The sequence below is a fragment of the Fukomys damarensis genome, unplaced genomic scaffold (assembly GCF_012274545.1).
Source record: "Fukomys damarensis isolate Sample0158 unplaced genomic scaffold, DMR_v1.0_HiC HiC_scaffold_30, whole genome shotgun sequence".
Lineage (NCBI taxonomy): Eukaryota > Metazoa > Chordata > Mammalia > Rodentia > Bathyergidae > Fukomys > Fukomys damarensis.
The window spans coordinates 36,720,788-36,735,012 of NW_022900942.1; positions in this window are offsets into that span (position 1 = coordinate 36,720,788).

Sequence of the window (14,225 nt, forward strand, 5' to 3'; positions counted from 1 at the left end):
CCAATCTTACTGGAAAGGCAAAGCCTACACCAGTGCTTGCTATTTACTAAGGGCTTTTCCCTCCTTCATTACTGATGCCCAAAGTTATTTCCTCCTTATGAAGGTAGAGGTGATAGTGAGAACTTCAAGGCAAACAGCCCACCGGTGCTCAATGAGTTGCTCAACAAGCATTCTATCAAATGCCTATGATCGGAAGCTCTATGCTCCATCCTGTGAGGATACAGAGAAGCAACCCCTTCTCACCACCAGGGAACTTACATTCCAGTCCTGTTGTCTCTATCCTTTGAAGAGTCTGTTTTTGGAGCTCAAACTGTTCCACAGGCCCCTATCTGGCTGCCCCTCCTCTGATTCAGAAATGTTTTAATTTGTGACAAATGCACTCCCACCCCAACTGCATGCATTTGAAAATGGCTCTGTGTGTGTGTGTGTGTGTGTGTGTGTGTTTGTGTGTGTGTGAAATTATTCACTCTTCAGACTGATGGAGTTTGGGGTGCTTTCAGGTATGAGGACCCTCGGCTCTGTCTCCATCTGCCTAAGGGCTTAGTACTTGGACTCCTGGTAGGAAAAGGGGGACTCAAGGACAGAAAAGGTGAGCACCTGACGAAAGAAAGAGGCCAGGAGCCCAAGGTGGGAGTGGGCTGGGTGGTGGCCCCTGCATAGACAGACAGTAGTGTAGAGGTTGCAGGAGTAAGGAAGAAATGGCATTTTCCTGGGGAGGGATATATAAATAACCCAACCTTTGTCTCATCTTACCACTGTCTGTTTTAGGAAATCCTCATTACCCTCTCTGTGCTAAGCTTTCTAACTGGGTACACATTTGTTTTTTCAGTTTCAGTAATGAAGGTCCATTAGTCTGAGGCTTTTTTGTAAATGGCCCACAGCCATTTCCAAGGTGCCCTTCCTCCCTGGCTGCATGGTAAAACCCTTGCACTGCAGAGGCAGAACAGCATCACAGCTCTGTCTCTAGTGCTGTGCAGACCTACTTGAGCCCAAGCTCTCCATAGGCCTGCTACACATAGATGGGGCTTGTCGGGGCTGTTTCTCTCTGTTCCTGGAAGCCCTTCTTATCCCGTGGGCTATGGGGATGCTGACTCCCCATTGCCCAACATGCAGCCCTCACCACGGCCCGCCACCCCACCTCCACACCTCATATCCCAGGGTTACTTCTCCCTCCTTTTCCCAGGCCCATCACAGGGACACCCACTTTCCAGTCACCTCTCCATGTGGTTGGGAGCAGGAGACAGGACAGGATGGGAACACAGAAGACAGGCTTCCTAAGTAGGAAGGCTTTTTGGAGGAGGTGACACCTGAGCCAGTCTTCGAGGATGGTAAGTTAGTCCAATAAAGTTGGACTAAGTAACAAGAAGAGGATGGATGTGGGAAGGGACTGTGTTTTAGTTGAGGGAGCAGAATGAGCCAGGCCAGGGTGGTGAGGACTGGGCATGCTAGTGACACCTTTCAGTAGTTAGAAGGCCAAGGGAAGCCATGAGAGGGAAGTGAGCGAGGCAGGCAGAGAAGTGGACTGTGCAGTGTCTTGAGACAGTGTCTCGCCAGTGGAGAGAGCTGATTCGTGGAGCAAAGCAAGGGGCATGGAGAACCACTATGACAGCCAAGATGGCTAACTTGAGAACAAAAGGCACAGTGGGAGGAAATGAAAGGAAGACGTCCCCAGTCTTGCTTGGTCTACTTCCTCCTTTCCTTTCTTAGAGAAACTATAGCATATTTGTTTGTTCCTTCCCTCCTCCTTCTCCCTCTGCCTTCCATGCTGGCACAAACTCCCCAGAAAAGCTAAAAATTCATCTCATTTGACACAAATCAGAGGGTGGATGAGCTGGGGCTTTATTACACACTGGTTAAAATGGGTTTTGTGGGAGAGGATAGGCTACATTGTAATTGTATCTTTGGTCACCTCCACCCACCCAGCCAAAACCATGGCAGAGCTGCCTCTGTTAGACACCATTGTACAAAAGGGCTCTCCTCCTCCCTCCAACTTGTGCTGATTAGTCTGGAAAAATAATCCTGCCAGCCTGGGAATGAGCTGAGAGGAAGGGTTATCCTCCCACAGCTGCCTTTAGGGAAAATGGTCTGGGCAATCTTGGAGATGTGTCTCTGGGAACCGGGCACTTGGCTTCATAAGAGATAGAGGCAGAGGCTGTTTCAAAAGGAACAGCAACAGCTGTTCCTCTGCAGTGTTTTTCTTTATGATTGTTAAACTCCTAAATTATTATGTAAGGTTAAGCATGACATCTATTTAGAATTGAGCATTGGAGGGCCAGGAATTCTGCTCAGTGGCCCTGTGCCTACCTCACAAGTGGAAGGTCCTGAGTTTGATCCCAGTACTGGGGTCAAAAATTGAAATTGAATCCAGGCATGGTGGCTCATGCCTGTAATCCCAGCACTCGGGAGGCTGAGGCAGGAGGATTGCTGTGAGTTTGAGACCAGCCTGGGCTACATAGTGAGTTCCAGGTCAGTATCAACTACATAGTGAGACCCTGTCTCAAAAAACAAAAACAAAAACAAAAAAAATTGGAATTGAATACAGGAAAAGTTAAAGGGCGATTGTCCCTCTGGATTTAAAAGAAATATTTTTGGAAGGGGTGTGGAGCAAGTACACCTAATGTGATAGGTAACAGCTGTCTAGACCCTCTTCTCCCACCCCCCCTACCTCCCTCCCTGTAAGACACCCAGACAGTTGGGTTATGAGTTGAACCCACCGGGGAACATTTGGGAATGCTCATAGAGGAAAGCTTCAGTGTGATGGTGAGTTGTAGGTTGTAGGTGGTGAGTTCATAGGTATTCTGTGTGTGAGTTGTTGGCATATGATTTTATTCATTTTGTGTTGCTGTTATGGTACTTTGTAAAGAAAAGAGGTTTATTTATAAAGAAAAGAGGTTTTGTTTTTTTTTACAGTTCTGAAAATTCAGATAGTAATGCAAGGCATTACTATCTGATTAGCTCTGGTGAGGGCCTTCTGGCTACTTCTCTACATGGTATCATGGTCATCAGCATAGTCACATGACAGGAAGCTAGAGAGTCTCAAAGGCCAGGCACGCTCACTTTATAAGAACCCATTCTTGTAGGAATGAATCAAGGCTCCCTCGAGAAAATTACATTAATTCCTCCTGAAGGTGGTACTTCAATGACCTAACCTAACTACCTCCCCTAAGGCCCCCCTCCTCAACATCATCCTGCCTCAACATCGCCACACTGAAGACCAAGCTTCCAGGGTGTGAACCTTTGCAGGACACACAACAGCCATATCCAGGCCATTGCACGTACTAAGGAGGACACTAATCAAACAAGAAGACTTTCAGTCACGTCACCTGACTTTCCATCACAAATAATGAGCTGGAAAGTCAATGTGATTCTCTCCTTCTATTCCCAGCTGCCACTACACAGGATAGGATATATAGGGGAATTCTAAAGCACAGATGCCTTTATTGTCTTGCTGGAGAGACAGGATTATACATACACAAATCTAGGCAAGGCAGTAAATGGGCAAGGACAAAAAACATGGCATCCTGCCTCCTGGAGTATACATATAATCACAGCTATTCACGAGGCTGAGATGAGAGGATCACCAGTTTGAAGCCAGCCAGGGCAACTTAGCGAAACCCTGTCTCAAGACAAAAAGGGCTGGGGATGTAACTCAGTAGTAGAGCCTCATGTAGCATATACAAGGCTCTGAACTCAATCCCTAATACTTCAAAAAAAAAACAAGAAAACAGAAAAAAGTGATAACTTAAAAACCTTTTAGCAGTTAAAAACAACAGTAAATATGTACCAGCCTCAAGATTTTCATATTCAGGGGTTAGGAGCAGCTTAGCTGTAGAGGTCTGGCTCAGGGCTTCTCCAGATATTGGTGGGGGCTACAGTCCTCTGAAGGATTGATGGGGACAGAAGGATCTGATTCCAAGATGGCCCACTCACATCGGCAAGTTGATGGGAGTTGTTGGTGGAAGGCCTCGGGTCCTCCCCATTAGGACTCCTCCATAGGCTGCTTAAGGGTCTCTCAACATGATGACAGGCTTCCCCCACAGCAAGAGTTCCAAGAAAGCAAGGTGAAAGTGGCAATATATCTTATAACTCAGCTGTGGAAGTCACACTCTGTCACTTCCCAATCATCTCTGGGCACACAGACCAATTCTAATGGGCATGGGAGGGAACTGCACAAGGTGTGAAAACGGGGAGGTAGGGATCCTGGAGGCTGGCTGTCATGTCACACAAAGTCACCTGGGTGAGAGGGGGAGGTGTCAGGAAAGCATGGAGAAGGAAGAGGCTGGGAAGACAAAAGAGGCAGTCAGAGCCCAGGAACGGGTGTGGAGGCTGACATGAGCACCGTGTGTCTGGAAGGCAGTTCAGAGGCCAGCTGTAAAGGGAGAGTGCAGGTCAGAGAATGTGGTGATAGAATGAGGACCAGACTAGAGAGCAGTAAAAAAGGCAATCCGAGACTGTTGAATCCCTTAAAGGAACTCATCAGAAGTTCTGTAGCAGAGAATCACAGATTCCAGGTGGGGACAGTCAGCCTCTTACTGGCTAGGTGCTTTGAGTGGGTCACGTCGGCCCCTTAGAGCTCAGTGGCCACATCTGTAAAAGGGGGATAATAAATAAGTTAATTGTGGACAATAGGTGATTCACTGAAAATCAATAAACTTTTCATTAGTGTGATGATACAGCCATGCTCCCTGCCAAGGATTCTTGAAGTTCTAATGGTGTGAAAACAATCTCTATGGCTCCTACTATCACCCGTGTCTTCTATTGGTATATAATAATAAATATTTGAAGCGGAAATCATGATCTGGAAATGCCCAGCTCTGGGCATGCCCTGCTCATCTTGCCACACAACATGACTGCTGTGCATAGACAGGTGCTGGGCAGAACATGGTCCACGTTGCTTTCCCACAGTTGCATCCTACAGGGCATGATGGCAGCCAAAGTCTGCTCTCATTTGGTCCTCACATCTACCCTGAGAGACAGCCTGGTGTCATTAACTCAAGTTTATAGACAGAAAACCTGAGACAGAAGAGCCAAACAGTCCCACGACCAATCAATAGTAATTCAGACCTTATGAAAACTTTCAAAGAAGATTTGGCTGTTTGTGAAAAAAGGAAGAGCATATGAATCATTCGACATTATTAAAAATAATGACTTTTTTTTTTTTTTTTTTTTTTGGTACCAGGGATCAAACTTGGGTTTTTGCGTTTTCGAGACAGGTGGTGGAACCACTGAGCTAAATCCCCAGCCCAAAAGTAATGACTTTAAAATTCAAATCCCACCAGAGTGTATACAGGAAAATAAATCTGCCTTCTATCCCTCACTGGTAGCCTTCCATCCCTGCCTCAGAAACAACTGGTAACCAATTTAAGCCACATATCTATAAACTTATATGTACATGTGGCATCTTTTTCTTTCCAAATATGGTTTTTAAAAAAACTGTACCATGCAGCATGCTTTGCTGTTAATGATACATCTTAGAGTTAGTTCTTCATATATTTGTATGCAGATATGCCTCATTCTTTCTGTTACCTGCCTACTATTCTCTGATGGATCTAGCCTTCCCTCCCTCACTAATGGATACACTGATTGCTTCAAGTTGTTGGCTATCAGATCTATGCTGCACAGATTTAATATGATTTTGTATAAATTGAGCACATGAAATCCTGAAACTGCAAGGTAAATAAGGGAAATTGCTGGGTGATCATAGTTTATTAGTTTTGCACATCTGAGAGGCAAAAAATGAAATCCATTTGATCTTTAATGTTCAGTGATGCTAAGCATTTTTCACACACTTAAGAGCTACTTCTTTGTGACCATTTTTTGTCTTTTGCTAATTTTTCTAATAAACTAGATATTTTCCTGATTTATTGATATAAGCTCTCTGTATAAAAGGAATTAGCCCTTACTCTTATGTTTTACAAGTATTTTCCCATTGTCTTGATTTTGTGTTGGGATTTTTGATGTTCATAAAATTTTAAATCATCATTTAGTCATATTTATCAAACTTTTTGACTTTTGAGTTTTGGTCTTACATAGGAAAGTATTTTCTCTTTATGCTTGTAAAATGACTTTCCAATATTTGCTTTTCATGACTTTGTAAAACCTTTTAATCTTTACTATATACATCACTTATTTAAGTAAGGAAGGGATCCAAGATTTTTTTCTTTTGCTTACTACATAAATTACCAGCTGTTCTAATACCATTTATTGAAAAATCCATCTTAAAGCAAAAAGTGAAATTCTAGCTTTATTATATGCTAAATTCACATGTATATGAATTTATTAAATATATTTATGACATGTATATGACTATCTATTGATTTGTCTCTCTGTTCATGACCCAGTACCAAATATTTTATTTTTATGGCTCTCTAATGTGTTTTTATATCTGGTAGGGCTAGCCTAGGTTAGTTTCGCTATTCCTTTTAATCATCTGTTTCAAAAATTTCTTGGCTATTGTTAAATGCTTACTTTTCTATATGAACTTTAGAATCAGCTAATATAATTTCACTAGAAATTCTGGTTGATATTTTCATTGGCATCACATTGCATTTATTAAAAGATTTAGGGGGAATTGGCATCTTTACAATATCACGACTCCCTACCCAACAACAGGGTATATCTTTCTATTGATTTAAATCTTCTTAAAACGTGTTTCAGTCATGTTTTAAAGCTTTCTTGGTATGGGTCTCACACATTTTCTTATGACCTTATTCCTAGGTGTTTTTTCTATTTTTGTTGCCAAGTAAATGGGTCCTCTAACATATTTTTTAACTTGTCTGTTATTTGTATAAGAAAATACCAAATCATATTATTTGAAGATAATGAGTTTTTGCCAACTCTTTTCTAACTTTATGACCTTGTATTTCTTATTCAATGTTTCTCCTCTTGAAAATCAAAGAGGCAGCACACATCTGAGGTATGAGGAAGTTACAGTGCCCACTCTAGCTCCTTGGTGAATCAGTCAGATTTCTTTGGGCTGAAAGGTGGAGGTGGGGGTGGGGTACCTGGAGAATATTTTCACTATAGTTTGTTATTGTCCAAAGACCAAAAATATAAGAGCAAATGGATTAACACTGATGGCTAGAATGCGGCAGGCATGTATGTGTGAGGTGGGAGTGTGGGTGTGGTGGGGTACGGGGTTATTGTATAAGGAGCTAAAGTTGAAGCCCTCCCTCTGGAGATCATGAGAGTGTCTAGTCCTTGGTACTGGGATCAGATATCATCAGAGGGAAAGTATATGCTTTTCCTAATATTTTTCACCAAGCAGAAGAGTACTGGCCTTGCTGTGCACCATCAAACAGCTTCTCTATGACTATGACTATGGGCTGCCACTGGCTGTCCGCCATACCCCTGTTGCAGGACCCTGCCCACACTGGCTCCAATTGCACTGCAGTATTTTGCTTTGGGTTGAGTGAAGCCAGAAGCCCCGCACCCCAAATCAGGATTAGGTTGTTTAAAGAGCTTCACATAGCTTGAAGCCCAGGCCGAGCCCATGATGAGTGATCGGTAGCATTTGTTAACTGACTGGCACTCCATGAGGAAACTGTGGTGGCAAATGAATGCCCACCTCACATCCTAACTGGTCTTTCTTTGGAAAAGACTCCTGGCACCAATCAGCCTTCAGCCTGTGCCGTGCGCAAGGGAGAAATTATAGCAGAGGAAAGACTGGGCTTAAGTATAAATAGGAAGAGGAAATTCTTGAACTTCCTCGGTGCAATAAAAGTTCTATATAATAACATTATATAGAACTGTACAATTAAGCCTGAAAATTGCAAGCTTCCAGTGTGTTCTTTCCTAGCCAAATACCAGGCGTTTGTCGTGGTAGATGGCATTTGCTTAGAATAAAGTGAAAATTCTGAGTCAAATCTGAGGTTTCACTTCCTTTGCAAAACACAGGCAGGATTGGGATCCTTGAGGCCATCTAGCTGGACCCCTGATCTGTGCCGTGTCTCCAAATTGAAGTGGACATCAGCAGGGAGGCAGGGGTATTTTTCAAGGGTGGGGCATAACTAGGACATCTCACACCTCTGATAGGCTTTGGGCTGTGATTCTACCTCCCTCTTCCCACAGCTGCCACCCAGAGGGGAGGGCCCCCTCCCAATCCCAGTCAGAGGTCTGGGGCAAGAGAAGGACAGGGGAGTGGCCATGAATAATGGGGCTGCCTGGGTCAGAAGATACAGTCTCCTAACTCATTGCCGGCTGTCTTCTCCTCCCACCCAGGGCTGACTGTTGCTGACATCTTGAAATGAGGCACCGAGCCGATTACTTTGCTTCCATGGACTTTTTAACAGTCAAAATGCATGGGAGGCCTGGGCACCCCTGCCTTGTCTTGCCATCCAGCCTTGACTCCCACCTGGATGTGGTGCTGCCATGCCTGCTCTTTCCCCAGACATCCTGTCTCTGGACTCACCCACCTTTTGCCTTTGAACCCAGCACCCCACACTACCTGATGTTCTTGTCTGCATGTGCCACATTCACTCGTTCCCTGTGCCTTGCTTGGCGCACAGAGTCCCCTCTCTGAGCCTAACAGAGCCTTTGCGCTCTGATCCAAGGCACCCTCTCCACGCCCCTCCACTAGCACTCAACATTCATCTAGGGTCTCTACTCATGTGTTCTACTCTTCAGTGATGTCTTAAGGCCAAGAGCCTCATCCCTGCATCCACGTTTCTCTAACACTTAGCAAAACGGTACCCGCTATGGCTGCAGAAAGACAACCTGGCAGATTGCTTAGGAAACCTGGAAGCCAGCAGCTGGGCTTCAAGTGCTAGCCATACCTTAGTTTCCTTGTTTGAAAAATAAGGTGACATTGATGACAGTTATTGTCCAGATGCCTCCTGGGGTTTTGAAAAGGATGAAATGAGAACCTACATAAAATGTTTAGGACAGGATCTGGCACCAAATGGGCACTTACTGCATCTTGATCATCAGTCTGATTCTGTGGAAGTGGAAGAAACTGCAGGCTGAAGCCCTCCATCTCCTCTAATGCATTCGCCAAGCATGCTTACCGTTCAGTTGCATCTGTCCCTATCTATTCCCCAGCTCCACTCAGAGCTGTGGGGCTGTTCATAATGAACATGTGTACAATCTGGAGAAGCAGCCAGCCCCAGATCAGTGATCACCCTTGGCCACCATGAGGAGATGGGGAGATATACCCTGGGCAAGGTCTGAGAACGTGGCAAGCCCTATACCAGACTGTCTTGTCCATCACTCTACCTGGTATGACCACAAGACAACCCATTTTGACTGTGTGGCATACTTGGCATCTGAAAGACCAGTGTGTCCTCACTGGTATCCTATCAGGGTTCCCAAGGGACCTAAAGTGGTGACAAGGGCAGAGTCAGGGTCATAGAGAATCTATGGTCAAGCACAGCAACCCCAAGACTTCCAAAGTTGAGCTGTTCATGACTTTGGAACAAAGGGATCCATCCTGGAACGTGGACATTTGTGGACTAGCTGGAGGACACAGTAGAGCCATGGAGGGTATGGACAGCAAGGGGCCTCACAACCTCATAGTCAATGTAAGAAAGAAACTGAAGCTCTGAGAGGGACTTGGCTGGCCCAAGGTCACGCCATTAATCAGTTGCAGAATGAATGTAGAATTTTAATTATAATTTCTCCCAAAAGGATTTTAGCTCCTCTCTCCTAACTGAACACAGGACATTCTCAGTCTTTTTGCCTTAGTTGTCCATGTCCCTTAAATAACTAGCAGAATCTAAGCCGTTCCCACTCCTCTACAGAGATGGCCCATACGGGCAAGAATCCTGAAAAGGAATATGGCTCCCCAGTGGGCTGATGTATTCCCAGCCTCCAGTGAGCAGTGAGTCTGCGCTGACGCAGGCTGTAGAGAGCAGCCATGGACCTGGGTGGTGGTGGGGGCACAGGTGGTGCTCCTGGAAAGGCAGCCCTGGGTGGCTAGGATTCTCAAACTCAGGAACTCCCAGCCTAGTGCTGTTTATGGGAGATGAGTGATTTATTTTATTATCTAAATTTTCAGTGGCTTAATAAGGTTTAATAAGCCTCCCAAGGAGTTATCTGGCTCAGGAAATAGCCTGTAATAAACACAAGTAGTAAATCCTTTATTTTGAACATAAAGTTTTAAAAAATGTGCAATTTTTCTTGAAAGAAAACAAATCACCTTCCATTTATACTCCCCCTATAAATAAAGGATGAGTAAATATTTAAAGAACACAGCTTGAAGGGGCCACTTGATCCACCAAGCCAACACTGGTATATAATAGGAGGAGACGAAGGGAGGAGGGAGACTAGGTGATGATGGGATGGGGGTTGACAAAGGATGTGGCTTGATACAATGACAGAGCCTGGAGGTTTGGGATCCCTGTCAATTAGCTAGATCTGTGACCTTGAGTGAATCAGTTCACCAGCAGAAGCTTTATTTCTCATGAGCAAAATGGGCATAATGGTTCCTCTCTGGAAACACAGGGAGGAGAGTGAGTACGAACATGTTCTTCTCAATGTCCAGCTCAACAAGCATGTGATCTCACTAACTCAGGGGCTTCCCAGAGAACAGTAAAGCTGGGCTTGCATGCCTGGTGACAGGAAAAGAACCTAAGACCCTCACAGAAACATCTGCCTGCGGCTAGGATGAGAACCCAGGTGTGGCTGCTTCCCAGGTCTAGCCTCTGTCCTGGCCCTCACAGGTCTTATCCTGGAGACAGATGAAGTGTTTGGACACAGTGGTTGGAAGGAAAGGGCTGCACAGTTGTGGGAGCTGGGGAGGGACTGCAGTGCAGTTGCAAGGGAACATCTGGATGGCTATCACCTCTGACAGAGGAAGAAAGCTCAGAGACAATTGCACGTAAAACCTAAGGGGCTGCTGAGTGGGGCCTCAACAGAGCTGGAGACTATGGGCTCTAGGTATGTCCTGGCAGGGCGACAGAGCAAGTGGGGCCAGCTTTACCCAATGTGGGCACTGTGCCCAGGGTGCTCGAAGCAGGCTGGAAGTTAAAGTGGCCCTGCCCAGCCTCCCAGCCCACATGTCTGGCCCCAGCCTCTGGTGCAGCTGAAGCTTAGGGGCATTCTGGGGCTAAGGGGTGTAGCCATCCTTCTTGGGGAAACTGCCAAGGGCAGGGTGGGGTGTGCTCAGCAGAGACAGGGGCTAGCTGGAAGCTTAGGTCAGACTTCTCTGCCCTTTCTCCTGCCTGGCCCACCGCCTCTTGATGGGTTGCAGTGCCTACAGACCCCAGGGGGTAAAGATCTGTTCAAAGGACTCAGGTAGACACTGGCCAGTCTCATTCCTAGGTCTGGAAAAGAAACCACATCCTCTCTGCCCTATGTAGCAAGCACCCCTCCTACTTTCACTGTAGCCACTAATTCCACCAGGTGGCCGGGGCAGGGGAGGAGCTGGGGGCTAGAGACAGGGTGGGGCTACTTTCCAGCAGTGGGAGTCTGCCAGCTGGGGCCAGCCTGCCCTGGGGATTTGGCAGATGGAGACTGGTCCTGAGCCCCAGATTTGCTGAACTGAGCAGGATTCAGGGAGGTGCTGCAGTTGGGGAATCAGAGCACTAGAACTGCCATGAAAGTCACACCACAAAGGCAGCCTTAGAGGACAAGAAAGCAATGGGTCTCGAGCAGAAATCAGGTCTCTGCTTTCCTGTTTTATTTCAGATTTGCCCATGGCAGATAGTTAGGGTTTTCCCACCGCCACTTATGACAACAGATCTACTTTCTTTGTTTTTCTGGGCAAGTCTCATCCTTTCATAGTCTATCGGGCTCCTGCTTGATGATGTTCTGGAAATGTCACAAACATAGAAGAAACTGACCCTGCCAAGAAGTAGGTGATCTCCCAGGGGAAATGGCTCCTACAAATAACCCATGTGTACCTGTTGCCTAATGTTGACTTATTCCACTTACGCACCACACAGTGAGATCCATGCACTCACACACTCATTCACCAGGGAAGTAAACTGAGGGCCGCAGGAAGAGGTAACACACCTACACCTGCATTTCACAGTGCTGGAAAAGTCAAGAACTGTACTGCCCTCTACTAGCCAGGCCACACTGCACCTCACTGGTGGGCTAACAAGGGCACACAGGCTTGGTCATTAAAATCCCCAAGTCTTAGTTCTGTCTCTGACGCTAATTCACCATGAGAGCCTGGGCACTAGCTCCTTTCTCTGCCTTGTTTTCCTCATCAATAGAATAGACATAAAATTTTTTAATCAGCCTTGACTGTCTCGTTGGAGTAGGAGTCCCTGAGTCAGAAGGTATTAAAAGTCTTGGAAGATTATGATGCCTCTCACATGCCAGAGGGTGGTGACCCTGGGAGCTTGTAAGTTCTGATCTCAGAATGTCTTTGAGGATCGTGCTTAAATAGCATAGATCTCTGAAAAACTGTGTGGAAGATACATTGGTTCCCAGTATGTGTCATCCCAAAAGATACCTTTTAGAGGCCTGTGTCCTTCCTGGACTTCATAACTGCTAATACTGGTTGAGCTGCTGTGGACCAGAAGCCCTTGATGTTCACTACCTCATTTGGGCATCAGTGGTGCTGGGAGGTAGACATATCCTTGCTGCCCAAAGGAGGAAAGCAAGCTCCAGGAGGAAAGTATGGAGCCTCAGAGGCCATGTGTGATGGAAGTCCAGGCTAAGAACAGGCCCCTGACCTTCTGTTGTCTGTTGACTCCAGCCGCAGGCTGACTTATCCCCCATCCATGTCCAACAAAATTTTCTCTCCCCTTCACAGCTCAGACAAAACCCCTGGCCCTTGATGCCCCATTTACAGAGCCAAGGGCTTTTCTGTCCACACCTCTCGTGTACACTTGGCTCTAAGCTATGCCCCAAAGTTTTCTGCAGGTGTGGACCTCACCACCCAGTGCCCATCCCTCAGGCCTGGCTTTGACCAAACCCTATGGTAAGAGTCAGTCTGCAGGGGGAAGGAAGCGTTCAACCCCTTTGCGCCTAAAGTTGGCTGTGTAGGTGGTGGCATGATGAAAGGGAACACATATGAGCTTTGTCACCAAATGCAGCTGGTTTGAAGCTTGGCTGACACTTGCTGGCTGTGTAGACTTGGGCATGTCCCTTGTCCTTCCCACACCTGCTTCTCTGTCTTTGCATAGAAATTGCTAGTGAAAATATACAACTTTCACAGTTGTGTTGTTAGAAAGCAACAGAGGATGATGACTGGCATGTGACAGGCACTTGATAAATGCTAGCTGGTGTTGATTATGGTTGAGAATGCTGGCTGGCTTTCTGGCCCTTTGGAAGTAAAAGAGGGGAGCACAGCTCTCTCTATGAGAGAAAAGATACTCTCATTTTACAAGTTAATAATCAGAGGTCCTGTCTTCATCGGACAAAGTTATTTGGATTCTAGAACCTGCCACTGAGGTCCAAGTTCAGGGCACACTGAGTTAGGCCTTTTGTCCTCTGGGTTTGTGGTCATACATAAGAATATTTCAACCCCTCTGCATACTTGCCCTTTACCTCTTTTGTCCATTTATAAGACTCTCTTTTGCTCTTTCCTTCTTTCTCCTCTATTTTTGAAGATATTTTCCTATCATCTTCCTACCAGAAATTTATATTTTTGCAGAAGCCTCTAGTAGCCTTTGAGAGGCTTTTGTTTGTGTGTGTGTGTGTGTGTGTGTGTGTGTGTGTGTGTGTGTGTGTTTAATTTTTTTCCCTGTGCCTGTTATTCTTGGAGAGAAGCTGGCTTGGCTTGGGCAGTGGGAGGAAAGCGGATGGAAGACTTGGGTGGGAAGGTGGGGGAGGACATAGCATCTCTTCTGGGACACTGTGAGTGCTGGATCACCAGGGCATGGGAATCTTAGGGTCACCAGGGAAGCTCCCAGAGTGCAGGGCGGAGGTGCTTCTTCCCAGAGAGACAATGAAGCAGCCTGTGGCAGCCGCCCCCCACCTCCTGACCACAGCTCACCCCTCCCAGCCCCCACTCTTGGGTTAATATCTTGCCTGGAAAAACAACCTGGAGCTACCATGGTTACATCCATTCCTCCAGGAATGGAACAAAGACCACAAACCAAGACACAGTGAGAAGTCACTGCTGGGCAGACCAGCCCTGAAGTCCAAGGTCACTGGGCAGGACCTGTTGCCCCCTCCTCACGCTCCTCATGGTCATGATGTGTATTACCAGATCTCTCATGCACCTAGTGACATGAGGAGAGAGCAGAAGTTCAGAAAAGTGGAGGGGCCCTAATAACATTACACTGCTCTGTTTTTCTGACTCTAGATCCCAAGTGCAGGATCCCCCAAAG